Below are 21,974 nucleotides of genomic sequence, written 5' to 3'. Positions count from 1 at the left end.
GGTAAATATCAACATTACATTTTTCCACAGGCTAATAAATCTTAAAAAACAATGAGATGGGTGGGGTGGGGGGCGGGATTAGGTGGTAACGGGTGGTGCATATTGTAGTGTTCCGGAAGAGTTAGTGCTGCAAGGGTTTGTGGGTATTTGTTCTGTTGTGTCTATGTTGTGTTACGGTGCGGATGTTCTCCCGAAATGTGTTGGCCATTCTTGTTTGGTGTGGGTTCACAGTGCGGCGCATATTTGTAACAGTGTTAAAGTTATTTATACGGCCACTCTCAGTGTGACCTGTATGGCTGTTGAGCAAGTATGCTGGCATTCACTTAAGTGTGTGTATAAGTCGCATATGTTATGTGACTTGGCCGGCACGCTGTTTGTATGGAGGAAAAGCGGACGTGACAACGCTAAAGGTAGTGCCTTTTAGGCTCGCCCCCAATATTGTTGTCCGGGTAGAAATCTGGAGAAATTCGGGAGAATGGTTGGAAAATCGGGAGGTTTGGCAAGTATGAGTATTAGCGGCGAATTCAGTGTTACAGCAGCTCTGCCGCTGTATTGTACCGGCGGGCCAGCTCTAATGTTAATTTGATATTGCCTCAAGGGCCAAATGAAATTGCACGGCAGGCCAAATTTGGCCCGCGGGCCAGAGTTTGACACCCATGATATACAGTGATTCATTAGGATAATTGGGGTATGTATGTTCTATTAATGATGTTTTCATGTCTTAACACTAGAATATTTTCTTCAAATGGTGCTTGCTGTCTTTGTTAATTTTAGCATGTTAAATTGGTGAAAAACCAGGAGCTTCGCCAGTGCACTGGTGGGGGGACAAGGGTGTGGGGCCTTTGTCCCCCAGACCCCCGGAATTGATTGATTGATTGATACTTTTATTAGTAGATTGCACAGTACAGTACATATTCCGTACAATTGACCACTAAATGGTAACACCCGAATAAGTTTTTCAACTTGTTTAAGTCGGGGTCCACGTTAATCAATTCATGGTACAAATATATACTATCAACATAATACAGTCATCACACAAGTTAATCATCATAGTATGTACATTGAATTATTTACATTATTTACAATCCGGGGGGTGGGATGAGGAGCTTTGGTTGATATCAGAACTTCAGTCATCAACAATTGCATCAACAGAGAAATGTGGACATTGAAACAGTGTAGGTCTTATTTAGTAGGATATGTACAGCCAGCAGAGAACATAGTGAGTTCAGATAGCATAAGAACAAGTATATACATTAGAAGTACATTTGAGTTGTTTATAATCCAGGGAGATGGGATGTGAATGGAGGAGGGTATTAGTAAAGTGTTGAAGTTGCCTGGAGGTGTTGTTTTAGAGCGGTTTTGAAGGAATATAGAGATGCACTTACTTTTATACCTGTTGGGAGTGCATTCCACATTGATGTGGCACAGAAAGAGAATGAGTTTAGACCTTTGTTAGATCCAAATCTGGGTTTAACGTGGTTTGTGGAGCTCCCCCTGGTGTTGTGGTTATGGCGTTCATTTACGTTAAGGAAGTAGTTCGACATGTACTTCGGTATCAAGGAGGTGTAGCGGATTTTATAGACTAGGCTCAGTGCAAGTTGTTTTACTCTGTCCTCCACCCTGAGCCAGCCCACTTTGGAGAAGTGGGTTGGATTGAGGTGTGATCTGGGGTGGAGGTCTAAAAGTAACCGGATTAGCTTATTCTGGGATGTTTGGAGTCTAGATTTGAGGGTTTTGGAGGTGCTGGGGTACCAGGAGGAACATTTTTCAGTCTTTTTCATTGTGGTCAAATCACATGCCTGGGCTAGGGTTAGTTGTATAATAAGGCCATGCAGAATAAGGCATTAATAATGACTAATTAAGAGCCAATATGTGACTAATTTGCATGTTAATAAGCAACTAATTAACGGTGAATATGTTCCCCATACTAAAGCATTGCCGTATTTTTCCAACTCCAGTCAACTCTGAGGCCCTTTCAATAAAAGTGAAACGAGCACAACAAGCTTTTCTTCTTTGCTCTCCATCCCACACGTTTTCTTGTGGCTCACTCCGTTTCACTGAAAGCATATACTTACTCCTGTGCTGACTATGCACAGGAGGGGGTGTGTCAGTGTAAAGAGGGAGGGGCATTTCCTCTAATGCATCTTACCAACTCACACATTTTATTCAGGCTTCTCCTTCCACCTCCTTTCCTTCCCACTCATCGTCTCGTGTCACTTCTTTCTGTCTCGCTCATGCCCGACACTCGCCTGCTCGTCACACCCGGGCACGCAACCCCAGTTCCACGTTATCATCATATGCCGCATCCGCTAGACTTGTATTATTCATTGTGTCGTTCTCCCGCTCCGTCTTCTCTCCATCTCTTCCCCCCGCTCACTGTTTTTTGGGAATTCTCGGCCAGTGCTTCGCTGTGATAGCTACTGTTGTTTTTTTGTGATTCTTTAAAAATATTTTTCTTTGCATTTATATGCTCTCTGCGTCAGGAATCTGCTGCAGACTGAGGTGGGTTTTCCTTTTTTCACAGCATCGGTTCTGTCTGTCGCTCTCTCTCTCTCTCTCCCTGTTCTTGCTGTTGCGTTCTCATATCCGTCTCTTGCTTTTCGATGTAACATTCACTGCATAACCTCAAGGCTGAAAAGCTACGAGCCGTGGAAGTCCGTATGGTTGATCGGGTTGCTGCTGCATTGAAAGCTGTATTTTACATACCTTTATTACGCTGGTATTTACTTCGCTCGTCCTTACCGCGTTATCTGAAAGTTGTCATGGTGCAGGGGTAGGGAACCTATGGCTCGAGAGCCAGGTGTGGCTCTTTTGATGACTGCATCTGGCTCTCGGATAAATCTGAGCTGACATTGCTTAACACGATGAGTAATGAATAATTCCACTTGTAATGAAAAATCACATTCAAAATATAAAACATTCTCATGCATTTTTATGTTCAAGAAGTTGCGTTAATGTTAAGAAGTTATTTATTATTGGTTAGTGTGGGGCTTGCCCTCTTGTGGGTTTTCAGACCACCAAGCACCGACATGAAAGCCTGTTCCAGGGTTACAATATTGTTTTATTTTTCAATAAGTCTCTCAGTTGCTTTCCAGTAATTGTCTTTTTCTATTTCGTTCTCGCAGTCTCCTGGCTGCTGCTTATAAACAGAGCGACAGGTGATTTGAAAACAAGGCCCAGCTGGGCCATCTACGCACCTGTCGCTGATTTCGAGGTCGGCCCTGGCAACACCCCGCTTCGCTGCAGGCCTGCAGGCCACGCCTCCTCCACAGTTAGCTTCAGAATAGCAATGTTATTCCAAAGAATAAAAGACCTATTATACTCTAGAAATGTTGGTCTTACTTGAAAATGCACGCGTTGAGTTGTGTTCAGTGTTGAAAAAAATATTATATGGCTCTTACGGAAATACATTTTAAAAATATTTGGCTTCTTGGCTCTCTCAGCCAAAAAGGTTCCCCACCCCTGTCATGGTGTATGTATGCTTCCACCATATAAATACTCAGCTGTAGGATCGATTAAAAAAAAAAAAATAGATCACATAAAGGTGTAAAGAGTCTCAGACAAGGAATGTTAGATTTTTTTTTTTTTTCCTCTCTTTTCACCTCACCTCAGTTGCCCTGCCAGCACTGCTGTTGATACCTTTGCAATTTTATCTGATGCAGCTCTACAGCCAACAACACCCAGAAGACAAGTTCAAAGTACAGTATTTTTCGGACTATAGGTCACAGTTTTTTTCATAATTTGGCCAGGGGTGCGACTTATACTCTGGAGCGACTTATGTGTGAAATTATTAACACATTACCGTAAAATATCAAATAATATTATTTAGCTCATTCACGTAACAGAGTAGACCAGGGGTTTCAAACTCAAATACAGAGTGGGCCAAAATTTCAAACCGAACAAAGCCGCGGGCCGAGGTTGAACAAATTAACCTTTTATTAGGGACCCAAACAAGTTTTGCATTGAATTTTGCACAAGCTATGCTTATATAACTTTATAGTGACATGCAAAATCAAGTGTCAAATAATAATAATAATTTAAAAATATCAATGGCATATCAAATACAATTTCAATAAAAATGGAATGCCTCTTTTCGGCGGTAGGGTTGAGGTGGACGGGGTTTCCTGATGGCGGGGGGTGTATATTGTAGCGTCCCGGAAGAGTTAGTGCTGCAAGGCGTTCTGGGTATTTGTTCTGTTGTGTTAAAGTGCGGATGTTCTCCCGAAATGTCATTCTTGTTCAGTGTGGGTTCACAGTGTGGCGCATATTTGTAACAGTGTTATAGTTATTTATACGGCCACCCTCAGTGTGACCTGTATGGCTGTTGACCAAGTATGCCTTGCATTCACTTGTGTGTGTGTGTATAAGCCGTATATATTATGTGACTGGGCCGGCACGCTGTTTTTTATAGAGGAAAAGCGGACGTGGAGACAGGTTGTAGAGAACGCCAAAGGCAGTGCCTTTAAAGCCCACCCCAAATATTGTTGTCCGGGATGAAATTAGGGAGGGGCACTGAACTTCGAGAGTCTCCCGGGAAAATCGAGAGTGTTGGCAAGTAAGAGTGTTAGCGGTGAATGCAGTGTTACAGCAGCTCTAATGTTAATTTGATATTGCCTCAAGGGCCAAGTGAAATTACATGGCGGGCCAGAGTTTGACACCCATGGACTAGACCAGGGTTCGGGAACCTTTTTGGCTGAGAGAGCCAAAAAGCCAAATATTTAAAAATGTGTTTCCCTAAGAACTATTTAATATTTTTTAACACTGTACACAACTAAACACGTGCATTTTTAAGTAAGACCAGCATTTCTAGAGTATAATTGGTCTCTTATTCTTTGTAAAAACATTGTTATTCTGAAGCTAACTGTGGAGGGGGCGTGGCCTGCGGGCCTGCAGCGAAGCGGGGTGTTGCCAGGATCGGCCTCAATCAGCGTAGACGGCCCACCTGGGCCTTGTTATCTAATCACCTGTCGCTCTGTTATAAGCAGCAACCAGGAGGAGAGACAGGGTTGGGGCTGGAGCCAGAGCGCGAGTGAGGACGAAAAAGAAAAAGACAATTGCTGGAAAGCAACTGAGAGACTTATTGAAAAATAAAACAATATTGTAACCCTAAAACAGGCTCTCATGTCGGTGCCCGGTGATCTGAAGAACCCCCAGGAGGGCAAGCCCCACACTAACCGATAATAAATAAATTACTTCTTACCATTAACGCAACTTCTTGAACATAAAAAAGCATGAGAATGTTTTATATTTTGAACGTTATTTTTAAAACTGTGATTACATGTGGAATTATTCATTACTTATCGTGTTAAGCAATGTCTGCTCAGATTTATCCGAGAGCCAGATGCAGTCATCAAAAGAGCCACATCTGGCTCTAGAGCCATAGGTTCCCTACCCCTGGACTAGACGTATAAGATTTCCATGGGATTTAGCGATTAGGAGTGACAGATTGTTTGGTAAACGTATAGCATGTTCTATATCAGTGGTTCTCAAATGGGGGTACGCGTACCCCTGGGGGTACTTGAAGGTTTGCCAAGGGGTACGTGAGATTTTAAAAAAATATTCTAAACATATATCAACAATTCAAAAATCCTTTATAAATATATTTATCGAATAATACTTCAACAAAATGGGAATGTAAGTTCATAAACTGTGAAAAGAAATGCAACAATGCAATATTCTGTGTTGACAGCTAGATTTTTTGCGGACATGTTCCATAAATATTGATGTTAAAGATTTCTTTTTTTGTGAAGAAATGTTTGAATTAAGTTCTTGAATCCAGATGGATCTCTATTACAATCCCCAAAGAGGGCACTTTAAGTTGATGATTACTTCTATGTGTAGAAATCTTTATTTATAATTGAATGACTTGTTTATTTTTCAACAAGTTTTTAGTTATTTTTTTATATCTTTTTTTCCAAATACCGTATTTTTCGGATAATAAATCGCTCCGGAGTATACGTCACACCGGCCGAAAATGCATAAAAAAGAAGGAAAAAAACATATATACGTCGCACTGGAGTATAAGTCGCATTTTTGGGGGAAATTTATTTGATAAAATCCAACACCAAGATAGACATTTGAAAGGCAATTAAAAAAAAATAAAGAATAGTGAACAACAGGCTGAATAAGTGTACGTTATATATGACGCATAAATAACCAACTGAGAAGGTGCCTGGTATGTTAACGTAACATATCATGGTAAGAGTCATTCAAATAACTATAACATATAGAACATGCTATACATTTACCAAACAATCTGTCACTCCTAATCGATAAATCCCACGAAATCTTCTTCCACAATGTCGCTTTTAAACAACTCTGCCAACTCCAAAGGTATGCGGCGCTTCCTCTTGTCGTTTTCTTCTGCATATTTCACTACGTCCAGCTTGTAATCTGCAGTCCATGATTTCCTTTTCGGTGCCATTTTTGTTCAGCCCTTCTCAGTTTTTATAATTTACCGCCAACTATGAAATGATCCATCTTAATAGCTACGGCAGTAGCATATAATATATAGCAGTTAACATTCCATGACACACAATGCACTTCTGCCATGACCCTCACCCGCCGAATTCTTATTGTGTGACGATTGCTGACATTTTCTTCGTCTTTTTCCGCAAATGAGATAAATAATATTATTTGTTTTTTTACGGTAATGTGTTAATAATTTCACACATAAGTCGCTCCGGAGTATATGTCTCACCCTCGGCCAAACTATGAAAAAAACTGCGACTTATAGTCCGAAAAATACGGTAGTTCAAGAAAGACCACTACAAATGAGCAACAATTTGCACTGTTATACAATTTAATAAATCAGAAACTGATGACATAGTGCTGTATTTTACTTATTTTTCTCTTTTTTCCAACCAAAAATGCTTTGCTCTGATTAGGGGGTACTTGAATTAAAAAAAAATTTCACAGCGGGTACATCACTGAAAAAATGTTGAGAACCACTGTTCTATATGTTATAGTTATTTGAATGACTCTTACCCAAAAATGTTACGTTAACATACCAGGCACGTTCTCAGTTCATTATTTATGCCTCATATAACGTACACTTATTCAGCCTGTTGTTCACTATTCTTTATTTATTTTAAATTGCCTTTCAAATGTCTATTATTGGTGTTGGGTTTTATCAAATACATTTCCCCAAAAAATGGGACTTGTATGTTTTTTTTCTTCTTTATTATGCATTTTCAGCAGGTGCGACTTACACTCCGGAGCGGTATTAAAAAAAGGCCTTATCGCCCAGCCCTATTTTGAACATATAAAAGTTAGAAAGCCCCACGTCAAATAAATGTGTGACCAATGTAGTTCCTGTGTGTACCGCCAGCGTGAGTGTGCATGTCTTGCCTCTTGGGAACTAAAAAGCGGTACTTTTCTGTAACGTTGAAACAGTCATTACTGCAGTACTGTGTGTTTTGTGCAGAATGCATGCATGCCAGCCATGCAGGTGTTCTTTTTGGTGCATTAAGCTGTTGGAGACGCGAAGGAGGAAATAAATGCTACTAAAAGGCAGTAGTAGACCTTTTTAAAATTGACACTTGGTGAACAATCAGTAATGCGGACGCCGTATCGATCCGTTGGGGTGAAGGAGGAGCTGAGCCGGAAGGCACAGCTCTCAATTTACCGGTCGATCCACATTCCCATCCTCACCTATGGTCATGAGCTTTGGGTTATGACCGAAAGGACAAGATCATGGGTACACGTGGCTGAAATAAGTTTCCTCCGCCGGGTGGCGGGGGTCTCCCTTAGAGATAGGGTGAGAAGCTCTGTCATCCGGGAGGAGCTCAAAGTAAAGCCGCCAGATGAGGTGGTTCGGGCATCTGGTCATAAGGCCACCCGAACGCTTCCCTATGGAGGTATTTTTGGGCACGTCTGACCGGTAGGAGGCCACGGGGTGAGAACCAAGGACACATTGGGAAGACTATGTCTCCCGGCTAGTCTGGGAAAGCCTCGGGATCCCTCGGGAGGAGCTGGATGAAGTGGCTGGGGAGAGCTTATCCGACCTCGGATAAGCGGAGAAAAATACATTTATGGATGGATGGATGGATGGATGGTGTACAATCTGCTTTCTTTGTCAACAAGATGACAATTTGTTTCGGTTCTGATTGATGTACTTGTTATATATTTGTGTTTTATGATGATGACCAAGGCTCTACACCAGTCAACCCAATGTACTGTAGGTCTCCACTCTGTCATTTTCCCCGGCATAGCTTGGTTGATAGAGTGGCCGTGCCAGCAACTTGAGGGTTCTGGGTTCGATCCCCGCTTCTGCCATCTTAGTCACTGCTGTTGTGTCCATGGGCAAGACACTCCACCCGCCAGCTCCCGGTGCCACCCACACTGTTTTAAAAGTAACTTGGATAATGGATTTCACTATATAACGCGCTTTGAGTCACTAGAGAAAAGCGCTATATAAGTATTATTCACTTCATTTTGAGTGAGCACTTCAATGGGCAATAGTTCTCTTTCATTCCTTTTTTTACAAGTAGTTTTACAGTGTTGTTGAATTCATAATATATTATGAAGTGTCTTTATGTGAAACTTGTTAAAATGCCTCAAGTCAGCCAAGAGTTCACAAACATAAGGTGCTTTGTTTCATCTTGTTGCTGTATAGCTTTTTTTTTTTAAAAGAATGACTCCTGTGTGTAAGTGACTTTTTAATAGGGATGTGTCGCTCTGCCACTGGCCAATATCGCCGTATTTTTGTGAAAAAGTATTGTTGTTAAATAAGGTTTAAAAACACAAGATATTCTCAAACAAAGGTCACTTTCTCTCGGTGAACTGATGTTGCTGGTAAAATGTGGTTGTAATGTCAGTGAACAATGCTATGCTAGTGTTGCTAACTAAGGGTGTAACGATTAGTTTTAACTATGGCTGGGCGATATGGCCTTTTTTTTAATATTTCAATATTTTTAGGCCATATTGCGATAGACAATATATATATCTCGATATTTTTGCCTTAACCGTGAATTAACACTTGATACATATAATCACAGCAGTATGATGATTCTATGTGTCTACATTAAAATATTCTTCTTCATACTGCATTTATATATGCTTATTTTAAACTTTCATGCAGAGAGGAAAATCACAACTAAGTCAATTGACCAAAAGTGTATTTATTTAACCGTTATTAAGCAGTGGCACAAACATTCATGTCATTTCAAAACAGAAAGCGCAAGATTGTCAGAGACATTTTAAAACAAGCTATTAGTGCACTTTTGTGCATGATGTCACTAAGATGACATATCAAAACACTAAATTAAAGTGCACTTTTTGTACAGAACGCCACTACAATAGTTTAAAACAAATAAAGTGCACTTCTGTGCATGATGTCAGACAAGATATTTCAATAAGTGTCACATAAAAATGAGCTGCATATCAATATATGTCCTACGGTGTTGATGTGGAAATAGTTGCTTCGTCATTTTGTGGGTGTGGCACCGAACGGAAATGTTGACATGCGAAGTTTCAAGCATTCACTCTCTAGTGGGTGACTTTTCAAATGGTGCTACTAATTAGCCGCATAAATGTTCAACATTTTACCGATTGAAGCCAAACCACCGCCAGACGTTGCACCCCGTGCTGTTTTTCTTGGGAATTAATTCTTCCTCCATTTGTTACCAGATTCGCACCTTCTCTCTCTCGTATTACCACTCGCAACACACCGTTAGCATCACAGCTAATGTTACCATGTCGCTACCTCTCTGCTCGGGCAGGGCATGAAGTTACACGTAAGAATGTGCGCTTGTTTTAAGTTTCTGTAAGAAGAGTCAAAGAGGGAGAAACACATGCAGTTTAATGCCCGCAGCTAAAAGCAACTGCGTGAGAACGTATCTTCGAACATCACGATATAGTAATTTTCTGTATCGCACAGAGAAAAACCTGCGATATATCGAGTATATATATATCGCCCAGCCCTAGTTTTAACAGCGATTCGATTTGATTTCTTATTTGTGGTTGCCGATACGAATCTGGGACGATCAAATTTTTTAGAACAATACACCCCACGTTTCTGTGAGTTGAAATACACAATTATGGGACCTCTGAAATTTATTCAGAATTGGTGAAAATTACTACATTGTACAGTTGTACAGTATACCTGTATTAGTATAGTACTGCAACAATAATAAATCATATTCAGGACTATACTGCCTCTGAAAAGTACCAGTCTGCCCCAGACCCCCAGCCCGGTAAGTTTCTCAAAAGTATCATCCCTGCAGGACGAGGAATAGCTAAACGTGCTTCACTACACACTGCAGTTCACCGGCATCAAAATGTAAACAAATGCCATTGGTGGATTTACACCTGACACCCACTGTAATGATACCAAGTACAGTAGCGTATCTCGTCGATTCTACCATTATTACGTCTATTTTTTGGCATCACAATATCTTCTTTCGTTTTTTTAGAATGTATATTTATTATGTTTATAAATTCAGGAAATATGTCCGTGGACATATGACGATTTTGAATATGACCAATGTATGATCCTGTAACGACTTGGTATTGGATTGATACCTAAATTTGTGGTATCATCTAAAACTAATGTAAATTATCAAACACAAGAATAAGTGATTATTACATTTTAACAGAAGTGTAGATAGAATATGTTAATAGAGAAAGTAAGCAGATATCAGCAGTAAATGAACGAGTAGATTAATAATTAATTTTGTACCCTTTGTCCTTAGTAATTTTGACAAAATAATAGAATGGAAAATTACACAATATGTTACTGCATATGTCAGCAGACTAATTAGGAGCCTTAGTTTGCTTACTTACTAATAAAAGACAAGTTGTCTAGTATGGTCACTATTTTATTTAAGAACAAACTTGCAATAAGAAACATATGCTTAATGTAACGGAAGATTTTTGTTTTTGTTAAAATAAAGCCAATAATGCATTTTTTTGTGGTCGACTTAGTTTTGTTACCGGTACCAAAATATTGGTATCGGGACAACACTTCTACATTGTTTAAAATCAATCCAATCCAATCCACTTTATTTATATAGCACATTTAAACAACAATAACGTTTCCAAAGTGCTGCACAGCCATGTTAAAAAACAATATTAAAAAAAATATATTATGCTCCACCAATGACTGAATAAAAACAAAAAATAAATAAATATAAAACCAATATAAAAAATATGATTAAAAACTGTTTTAAAGGTTAAAATCAATCAAAACAGTAAAATTGAAATCAAAGTGTATAAAAAACACAGAGGACAGAGGACCACACAACTCACGTAGTGTTAAAAGCCAAAGAATAAAATTGGGTCTTAAGACGAGACTTTAAACACTCCACTGTGGAAGCAGTTTGAACATGGAGGGGCAGAGTGTTCCAGAGCTTAGGGCCGAACACAGAGAAGGCCCTGTCTCCCCTGGTCTTAAGTTGGGTCTTGGGCACCATATTTATTTCATCCATCCATGAAAGTCATTACCACAGGTCAAACTTTTTGTTTTTTAAATCAATGTAGTATTATATGAATAGATGTCAATGTTTTTTCTGTAATAGCCATCCGTAGTATCAACACTGTATCCATTCAACCATAGTGCGCTTCTGCCAGAGCTCACACTTTGACTGACGAGTCTCTTCTCATGTGAAATGTCTAAAAATAAGGCCGGAGTCAAGTGCAAGCTGTTAGTGATGTTAGCCTGAGTTCCGTCAGCTTGGTGAGTGAGGAGCAATAACTGAAAAGGCATCCATCCGCTGATGCCTAATGCTCAAGCTGTGGAATCATGGTCGGGAGGTTGGGGGGGATGACACTGACTGGCCACTGGCATCTTTTGACATTTCCATAGAGCTCAACACCACACTAATGTAGGCCCTGACACGCTTGCCGACGTTACTCTTTTGGATGCTCCAGTGGGGGTGTTTCCTAAACTGAGCTTAGTAATCATTCTGCCGTTGAGATTTAGTGGCCTGTTTAGCTTTATCAGCCTGCTTTTTAGTTCCCAAGAGGCAAGACATGCACACTCAGGCTGGCGGAACACACAGGAACCACATTGGTCACACATTTATTTGACGTGGGGGGCTTTCTAACTTTTATATGTTCAAAACTTACATATAAAATACTACACGGTCTAGCTCCATCCTATCTTGCCGATTGTATTGTACCATATGTGCCGGCAAGAAAGCTGCGTTCAAAGGACTCCGGCTTATTAGTGATTCGCAAAGCCCAAAAAAAGTCTGCGGGCTATAGAGCTTTTTCATTTCGGGCTCCAGTACTCTGGAATGCCCTCCCGGTAAAAGTTTGAGATGCCACCACAGTAGAAGCATTTAAGTCTCACCTTAAAACTTATTTGTATACTCTAGCCTTTAAATAGACTCCCTTTTTAGACCAGTTGATCTGCCGTTTGTTTTATTTTTCTCCTATGTCCCACTCTCCCTTGTGGAGGGGGTCCGGTCCGATCCGGTGGCCATGTACTGCTTGCCTGTGTATCGGCTGGGGACATCTCTGCGCTGCTGATCCGCCTCCGCTTGGGATGGTTTCCTGCTGGCTCCGCTGTGAACGGGACTCTCGCTGCTGTGGCGGATCCGCTTTAGACTGGACTCTCGCGACTGTGTTGGATCCATTATGGATTGAACTCTCACAGTATCATGTTCGACCCGCTCGACATCCATTTTCTTTCCTCCTCTCCAAGGTTCTCATAGTCATCATTGTCACCGACGTTCCACTGGGTGTGAGTTTTCCTTGCCCTTATGTGGGCCTACCGAGGATGTCATAGTGGTTTGTGCAGCCCTTTAAGACACTAGTGATTTAGGGCTATATAAGTAAACATTGATTGATTGAAAACCATTCCTTCTTAAAGGCCTACTGAAACTCACTACTACCGACCACGCAGTCTGATAGTTTATATATCAATGATGAAATATTAACATTGCAACACATGCCAATACAGCCTTTTTTTTTATTTAAAATTTCGCGCAAAGTATCCTGTTGAAAACGTCGGTATGATGACACATGATGACACGTGCGCGTGACGTGTCGGATTGTAGCGGACATTTTTTTCCAGCCCGATCCCAGCTATAAGTAGTCTGCTTTATTCGCATATTTACACAGTATCCTGGACATCTGTGTTTCTGAATCTTTTGCGATTTGTTCAATAACGGAGACTACAAAGAAGAAAGATGTAGGTGGGAGGCGGTGTATTGCAGCTGCCTTTAGCAACACAAACACAGCCGGTGTTTCCTTGTTTACATTCCCGAAGGGGAAGCTTTACTATGGAACAGAGCGGTCAAGCGAACATGGTTCCCGACCACATGTCAACCGGCAGGTTTGGGTGAGAAAATTGTGGTAATAAGTCGGCTCTTACCGTAGACATGAGCGGAGCTTGCGTTGTTCCTCGTGCACCTGTCAAAGAGGTAGCTGCGGACTGTCTTGCCTCCTCCGACCGGCCGCCCCCGAACGTGGAATGCTTCCAACGTGGAGGGGGGGAGCTCAGCCCGGCCCGACCGGCTGCCTTCGCTTCGCTTTGTCGAGAAATGTGGTTTCCCTCAGAGACACTGGCGGTCACCATACCCGTATCCACACCCCTCCGACTTTCATGTACGACAGTATAATCTCACTACAACACTAGTAACACAATAAGCAGATAGGGGATTTTCCAGAATTATCCTAGTAAATGTGTCTACTAACATCTGAATCGCTCCCACTGCCCTGTCTTTTTTTTTATTTCTAGTCTTTACTCTCACCATCCTCATCCACGAATCTTTCATCCTCGCTCAAATTAATGGGGAAATCGTCGCTTTCTCAGTCCGAATCGCTCTCGCTGCTTGTGGCCATGATTTTAAACAATGTGAGGATGTGAGGAGCTCCACAACCCGTGACATCCCGCGCACATCGTCTGCTACTTCCGGTACAGGCAAGGCTGTCTTATTAGCGACCAAAAGTTGCGAACTTTATCGTCGATGTTTTCTACTAAATCCTTTCAGCAAAAATATGGCAATATCGCGAAATGATCAAGTATGACACATAGAATGGACCTGCTATCCCCGTTTAAATAAAATCTCATTTCAGTAGGCCTTTAATAGTGACCCCAGGTGAATTAGTGATGATAATACGGGACAAAGTTTTAAAGCCAATTCTGCCTTCATGACTGTGGTTGTCAATGTATTGTGGACTTGGTGTGTAACAAGTTAACGTTCACAAAAAATCGATAGTACAATTTGTCTTTAGTAGTTGGTGAAGTCATCGCAACAAAAATGAACGTGCGCATGTCAGTACTACAATCCCGGGCTCGGGATCTTACTGTGTGGAGTTTGCATGTTCTCCCCGTGACTGCGTGGGTTCCCTCTGAGTACTCCGGGTTCCTCCCCCCGCCAAAAACATGTCTGGTGATAGGTTGATTGGCAACACTAAATTGGCCCGAGAGTGTGAATGGTGTCTATCTGTGTTGGCCCTGTGATTAGGTGGCGACTTGTCCAGGGTGTACACCGCCTACCGCCCGAATGCAGCTGAGTTAGACTCCAGCACCCCCTGCGACCCCGAAAGGGACAAGCGGTAGAAAGTGGATGGATGGATGGATGTCTGTACTACCAGTGACTGCCGACCAACAGAAATATACCATTGGCAGCAGCCACTGGAAAAACACTGAGTGAAAACTTTATATGTCATAGACAGAAGGGTCAGAAGGGTCTAGCCAGCTAGCTAACAACCGAGATACCAAGTTGGGTGAAAACTTGATGTAAGTGTAATTTCAACCAAATTCTGCCAGCTAAACTTTTTAATACATTTTTGTGCATCTCTCCAATCACATCACTATCACAAAACACTCTTTACTTTTTTAGGAAGCTTTGTTGTTATTTCTGCTGTTTTTATCTCCATTTTCAATGCGCACATTTTCTCAATGGTTGTTTTATATATAAATCACTTCTTGTTGATTGATTGATTGATTGAAACTTGTATCAGTAGATTGCAGAGTACAGTACATATTCCGTACAATTGACCACTAAATGGTAACACCCGAATATGTTTTTCTACTTGTTTAAGTCAGGGTCCACGTTAATCAGTTCATGGTAAAAATCAGATGCGTTACCATTTCTGGTACCCCCTAATTTGTGTTCTTTTTGTTTAGAAATTCCAGTCGCTACAGCTTACGTAAAATGTTTATTTATAGAGCCAACACAAATCTTGGAAAAAAGATTTCAGACATGGAGTAACTTACAGAAGGATCTTAGGTTACCTCAGCTGGTCACTTTGGGGGAATTTTAGATGCTAGAATAAGTTTGTTGTGCTGCTATCATTTTTAAAATAAAAATAATTGCCCATGTACATTCATATGTTCCATGCCTGGTGCCCCAAAATCAAAGTACTGTCAACACTTTTCTTTTCCTTGGAACAAACGTCTCGCTTTTGTTAGCTTTAGCATTATCCGTGTTTTTAAATTGCCACTAAGCTGATGGGGACCAAAAGTATCCTGGAACAAAAAAACAAAACAAATCGACAAAAAACTAAAATGTATCACTAAAATCGATTAATCCCCCAGGCCTATTTAAAATGATCAAAAAACTATGATCAACACATTAAAACATTTATACAGATCAACCAGCGTTAGCTTGTTAGCTAGCCTAGATGCTAACATGTTAACAAGATACATTGACGTCATTTCCCATTAAGATTTGTCATTTCCGAATCTAAACTTGTATAAACACAAAGTTATTGATATACAATCCACAGTGTCAACTTGAAAACGAAAGACACGGACTGCGTTCAACAGGAAGTCGACTCGCTTGACGTGACATAAACAGAAAGTGAAACAACTGATTACCCAATGTACATTTATTAAAAAAACATTCTGAAAAGTTTACAAATTAAAATGAAAGAAGGAATAAAATATATTTAAACACACAAATACAACAACAGTAGCCCTTATAAAGCCAGAACAATATTTGATGTTACATCTGCCAAGAAAGTACAGTATATTGGTTGGCTATTTCTTTTTAGTTTAAAAAAATACCACTTGGTTAAAATATTTTAGCATTTGCATATTTCGTTTTTGAGCACATTAAACAAAACCACAATAATTATGTGACAATTTTGGTTAAAATTATAGCCACTTTATTTATTGTTTTGTCTGTGTATATTTAAAGGTCCCCCACCACCTTCTTAAAAGAGACATAACCTATTGTATTGCTTTTGGTTGTGATGTGGAAGTGCAAAGTTTTGCTTAGAGCAGGGGTAGGGAACCTATGGCTCTAGAGCCAGATGTGGCTCTTTTAATGACTTCATCTGGCTCTCAGATAAATCTTAGCTGACATTGCTTAACACAGGGCTGTCCAAAGTGCGGCCCACGGGTCATTTTTTAACGGCCCCACGGCACATTTTAAGAATACAAGAAAAAAAATGGTATGAAAGAGCAAACAGGTGAAATGTAACAAGAAATTGTTGCAATGCTTACTCTTATAACACAAAGCTGCCATGCAGGCTGTTTCTTTCTTTAAAAAAGAATAATGAATCAAAATCAATGTCATTTTGAATTATTGACCTATACAAGGCTTCGATTACATCACATTAAATATTCCACTTTGAGATATTTTTTGGGGAAAATGTTGCATATTTTGTGTTATACCATATAAAAAACTGAGCTGTTTTTTTAAAATAAGGGCCTAAAACAAACAAACAAAACATAAACAACAATAAAACTTAAAATTGACGGATATATGTGAAGTTGATCTCGAGATTATTGTGCTAAAAGTAAACAGTAAAAAAAAAAATTATAATTTATTTTTTTAACAATTTAATAAATAGGACACTTTTGGATCCCCAATTATTTTAGTGTGATTTGTTTTTAAGTGTCATTGCTCAAAAAATAATAATGAATCAAAATCCAAAATTAAGGCTCCAATTATTATATAATCTCAAATATCCCATCCAAAAAAGTTATTGGGTGAAAATATTGCATATTTTGTGTTTTTTCCATTTTTTTTCTTCTAATGTTGATATAGAGATTTAAAACTTGCATAATAATAAAAATTATAATACTGAATAATGACACATTTTTTATATTTTTTTAACCAAAACCCTTTGGGGTCCCCGGGATCATAACTGAGTGGAGGCCTAAATGTATATTTTTTATACATATATTGTATTGGTTTTTAAAATAAAATTGATGAAAATGGCCCCCGCTTGCTCCGATTTTTCAGTGTGCGGTGGACACCCCTGGCTTAACACGATAATCATGAATAATTCCGCTAGTAAGCACAAAGCTAAAAATAACGTTCAAAATACAAAACATTCTCATGCGTTTTATCCATCCATCCGTTTTCTACCAGACTTGTTCAAGAAGTCGCATTAATGGTAAGAAGTATTTGATTTATTATTGGTTAACTTCAGAATAAGAATGTTATTAAAACTAATAAGGGATATATATTATACTCCAAACATGTTGGTCTTTCTTAAAAATGCACACATTTAGTTGTATTCAGTGTTAAAAAACATTATATGGCTCTCACGGAAATACACTTTCGTGGCTCTCTCAGCCAAAAACGTTCCCGACCACTGGCTTAGAGTATATTTATTTATTTTTAAATATATATATTTTATTTTATTGAACCGGTATTTATAAGATTCCATTTCAATTACAATATGATAAATGCACATTTATTGCATTTGCAAGAGTATACTTGCAATATTAGTGGTTAATTAACTGTCTATGCGACGTCAAGGCTTGGTTAGCCCAGAATTTGTTAATAATGAATGAGGGAAAAACGGAAATTTTAGTTTTTGGTCCGGCCCTCACTGACTTGGGACCATTGCAAAATGATGTGCGTCCCAAAGTCACCAGCCTTGGCGTCACTATAGACAGCGATTTTAAACTAGACAAACAAGTCAATGGTGTTTTAAAATCGTGTTTTTATCACCTTCGTCTTTTAGTAAAGGTTAAACCGTTTTTATCTTTTAACCTTTTTGAACAAGTCGTGCATTCTTTTATTTCAAGTCGCCTGGACTACTGCAATGCACTTTATGCTGGCATTAGTCAAAAAGCTCTCTCCCGGTTGCAGTTAGTCCAGAACGCGGCAGCACGACTTTTAACAGGGGCCAGGAAACGCCAGCATATAACCCCAATTCTTCAGAGTTTGCACTGGCTCTCTGTTCTTTTTAGAATTGATTTTAAAACATTGCTGTTTGTTTTTAAATCTTTACATGGACTGGCACCTCAATATATCTCGGACCTTATCCAAATTTACATTCCTGCGCGCGCTCTGAGATCCGAGAGCCAGTTCCAGCTCGTGGTGCCCAAGACCAGACTTAAGACCAGGGGAGACAGGGCCTTCTCTGTGGTCGGCCCTAAGCTCTGGAACACTCTGCCCCTCCATGTTCAAACTGCTTCCACAGTGGAGTGTTTTAAGTCTCGTCTTAAGACCCACTTTTATTCTTTGGCTTTTAACACTGCGTGAGTTGTGTGGTCCTCTGTCCTCTGTTGTCCTCTTGTGTTTTTTATACACTTTGATTTCTATTTTACTGTTTTAATTGATTTTACCCTTTAAAATAGTTTTAATCATATTTGTTTTTATATTGTTTTTATTGGTTTTATATTTATTTATTTTTTGTTTTTAGTCATTGGTGGAGCATAATATACATATATATACTTTTTTTATTTTATTTTATTTATTTATTTATTTATTTTTTTTACAATTGTTTTTAACATGGCTGTGCAGCACTTTGGAAACGTTATTGTTGTTTAAATGTGCTATAAAAATAAAGTGGATTGGATTGGATTGGATTAATTTGGTCTAAAATAAATTCCAATATTATTTATCGGCAATAATTCGTAGGTCAATATATCGTAGAGCAAAATGTGTTATCGGCCCAGGCCTACTAATAGTTAAGATAAATCGATGACTGGTTGACTATGCAGCCCTATTGTGGGTCATCAAAATTATTCAATGTGCCGTGGTTATCACTTAAAGTACCATCAAAATACATTGACTTTTTTCAATAAAAATGTCTGTTTTTGTAAGTAGTCAGAATGTGACGGCAGTGTGGTGGAAATATTTACATTATGTGAGCATTCTAGAGCATGCTGTAGCTGTAAGCAAGCCTCCTCTCCCCTCACTTCAGGCTGTTGGACTGTGTAATTTCTCCTAGTCTCTTGGGCTCCCGCCTGCTCTAATGTCTACAAAAGATAAATATTTACATTTATTTGTCAAACGTTGGACTGTTGTGTCAAGATGGGCCACTGTAAAATTGTATTAGCTGATAAACTCAGACCGAAAAAGATCACACCTTGGCAAAATTACTACTCGGTTTAAGGAAGGAGTAAAATACAATAATATTGTCATTAAATAGGGCATGCACATAATAACACTGACGTGCGACATACAGTGACATAAATGCCTGATTTTTCATCAATCAATCAATCAATTAGGGCTGGGCGATATGGCCTTTTATTAATATCTCGATATTTTTAGGCCATGTCACGATACACGATATATATCTCGATATTTTGCCTTGATGCATATAATCACAGTAGTGTGATGATTCTATGTGTCTACATTAAAACATTCTTCTTCATACTGCATTAATATATGCTTATTTTAAACTTGCATGCAGACAGGGAAATCACAATGTATTTATTAAGCAGTTATTAAGCAGTGGCACAAACATTCATGTAAGTTACAAAACAGAACGTGCAAGATTGTCAGACATTTTAAAACAAGCTATGAGTGCACTTTTGTGCATGATGTCACTAAGATGACATATCAAAACAACACTAAATTAAAGTGACTTTTTGTACAGAACGCCACGACAATAGTTTTAAACAAATAAAGTGCACTTTTGTGCATGATGTCACACAATATATTAAAAATGAGCTGCATAATAGGAAATTAAATAGCATATGTCCTTTGCTAAGTGGTAGGTTACTGCGGATGTTATCTCCTTCTGTTGTTGACCATTTTTTTCATACGGTGTTGATCTGGAAATAGTTGCTTCGGCATTTTGGTGGGGAGGCACCATACGGAGATGTTGACATGCGGAGTTTCAAGCACTCTTCAATCTCTAGCGGGTGACTTTTCAAATGATGCTACATTAGCAGGGTTGTTACTTTTTTGTAGCAACGCTTTTGCCGCACAATTGTTCAACATCTTCCCGCTTGAAGCCAAACCACCGCCAGACGATAGACCCCGTGCTGTTTTTTTTCGGAATTAATTATTCCTTCATTTGCTACCAGATTACCACCTTCTTTCTCTCATATTACCACCCGCACCACAGCTAACATTACCATATCGCTCCGCAGGAGCGTGTGACGTAGCACACGTGACGTTTGTAAGAAGTTGTGCTTTTTTTAAAGGCCTACTGAAATTAGAGTTTCTCATTTGAATGGGGATAGCAGGTCCATACTTGATCATTTCGTGATATTGCCATATTTTTGCTGAAAGGATTTAGTAGAGAACATCCACGATAAAGTTCGCAACTTTTGGTCGTTAACAGAAAAGCCCTGCATCTACCGGAAGTCGCAGACGATGACGTCACATGTTGATGGCTCCTCACATATTCACATTGTTTTTAATGGGAGCCTCCAACAAAAAGAGCTATTCGGACCGAGAAAACGACTATTTCACCAATAATTTGAGCAAGGATGAAAGATTTGTGTTTGAGGATATTTATAGCGACGGACTAGAAAAAACCCCCCAAAAAACGCGATTGCATTTGGACGGATTCAGATGTTTTTAGACACATTTACTAGGATAATTCTGGGAAATCCCTTATCTTTCTATTGTGTTGCTAGTGTTTTAGTGAGTTTAATAGTACCTGATAGTTAGAGGTGTGTGTCCACGGGTGTCTTGACGCCAATGTCTCAGTGGAGTCGACGGCAGCTTTATGGACGGCACAAGCTCAGCTGATCTCCGGTACGAAGCGACTTTTTACCACAATTTTCTCACCGAAACCTGCTGGTTGACATTCGGTCGGGATCCATGTTCGCTTGACCGCTCTGATCCATGGTAAAGCTTCACCTCCGGGAATTTTAAACAAGGAATCACCGTGTGTTTGTGTGGCTAAAGGCTAAAGCTTACCAACTCCATCTTTCTACTTTGACTTCTCCAATATTAATTGAACAAATTGCAAAATATTCAGCAACACAGATCTCCAAAATACTGTGTAATTATGCCGTTAAAGCAGACTACTTTTAGCTGTGTGTGTGTGCAGCGCTCATATTTCCTAACAGCCTGTGACGTCACGCGTATACGTCATCATTACGCGACGTTTTCAAGAAGAAACTCCCGGGAAATTTAAAATTGCAATTTAGTAAACTAAATGTGTTGCAATGTTAATATTTCATCATTGATATATAAACTATCAGCCTGCTTGGTGGGTAGTAGTGGGTTTCAGTAGGCCTTTAAGTCTCTGTGAGAAGGAGGCACAAGAGAGAGTGGGAAACGCATGCAGTGTAATGCCCACAGCTAAAAGCAACTTTGTGAGAAAGTGTACTCAAATGTCATGATATAGTCATTTTCTTTATTACACAGAGACAAACCCGCGATATATCGACTATATCAATGTATCGCCCAGCCCTACTACTGAGTTTCATTTTTTTAATGATTTCCACATGTGGTGTGCTTCCAGATTTTTATTTAATGAAAAAAATAGGACTTTGCTTGAAAAAGGTTGAAAAGTTCCAAATGGTATGTAACGTTTCTATGACCTTGCAGTGTATTCTCAACCAGGCACACCCTTTTTGACACTGTAAGAAAAAAAGGGAAATGAGCATTAGCCTAGCTACTATAAAGCAGTTTTCTTAAAGGGGAACATTATCACCAAACCTATGCAAGCGTCAATATATACCTTGATGTTGCAGAAAAAAGACCATGTATTCTTTTAACCAATTTCCGAACTCTAAATGGGTGAATTTTGGCAAATTAAACACCTTTCTGTTTATCGTTTTTTTAGCGATGACGTCGCCGAGGTAATACACAATTTTTTGGAACCTTGGAGACATCATGCCTCGTCGGTGTGTTGTCGGAGGG

The 21,974-nt window shown here is 39.5% G+C and overlaps 1 protein-coding gene across 3 annotated transcripts in view; it reads left to right on the top strand.

Annotated features, from left to right (window-relative positions):
• Positions 1–21,974, top strand: part of kcnab2a (potassium voltage-gated channel subfamily A regulatory beta subunit 2a) — a 269,430-nt gene that overhangs the window by 28,952 nt on the left and 218,504 nt on the right. For 2 of the 3 annotated variants that reach the window (XM_061888416.1, XM_061888399.1), the window contains exon 1: positions 2,197–2,502. The exons of the other annotated variant lie outside the window; for it this stretch is intronic. The gene's annotated coding sequence lies outside the window, so the exon portion shown is untranslated. Of the gene's footprint in view, positions 1–2,196; positions 2,503–21,974 lie in introns of those variants that run through there. 3 annotated transcript variants of the gene reach the window in all.

The sequence above is a fragment of the Nerophis ophidion genome, linkage group LG02, assembly GCF_033978795.1.
Source record: "Nerophis ophidion isolate RoL-2023_Sa linkage group LG02, RoL_Noph_v1.0, whole genome shotgun sequence".
NCBI lineage: Eukaryota > Metazoa > Chordata > Actinopteri > Syngnathiformes > Syngnathidae > Nerophis > Nerophis ophidion.
The sequence above is the reverse complement of the archived record's forward strand: the minus strand, read 5'-3'. Positions and strand labels throughout refer to the sequence as shown.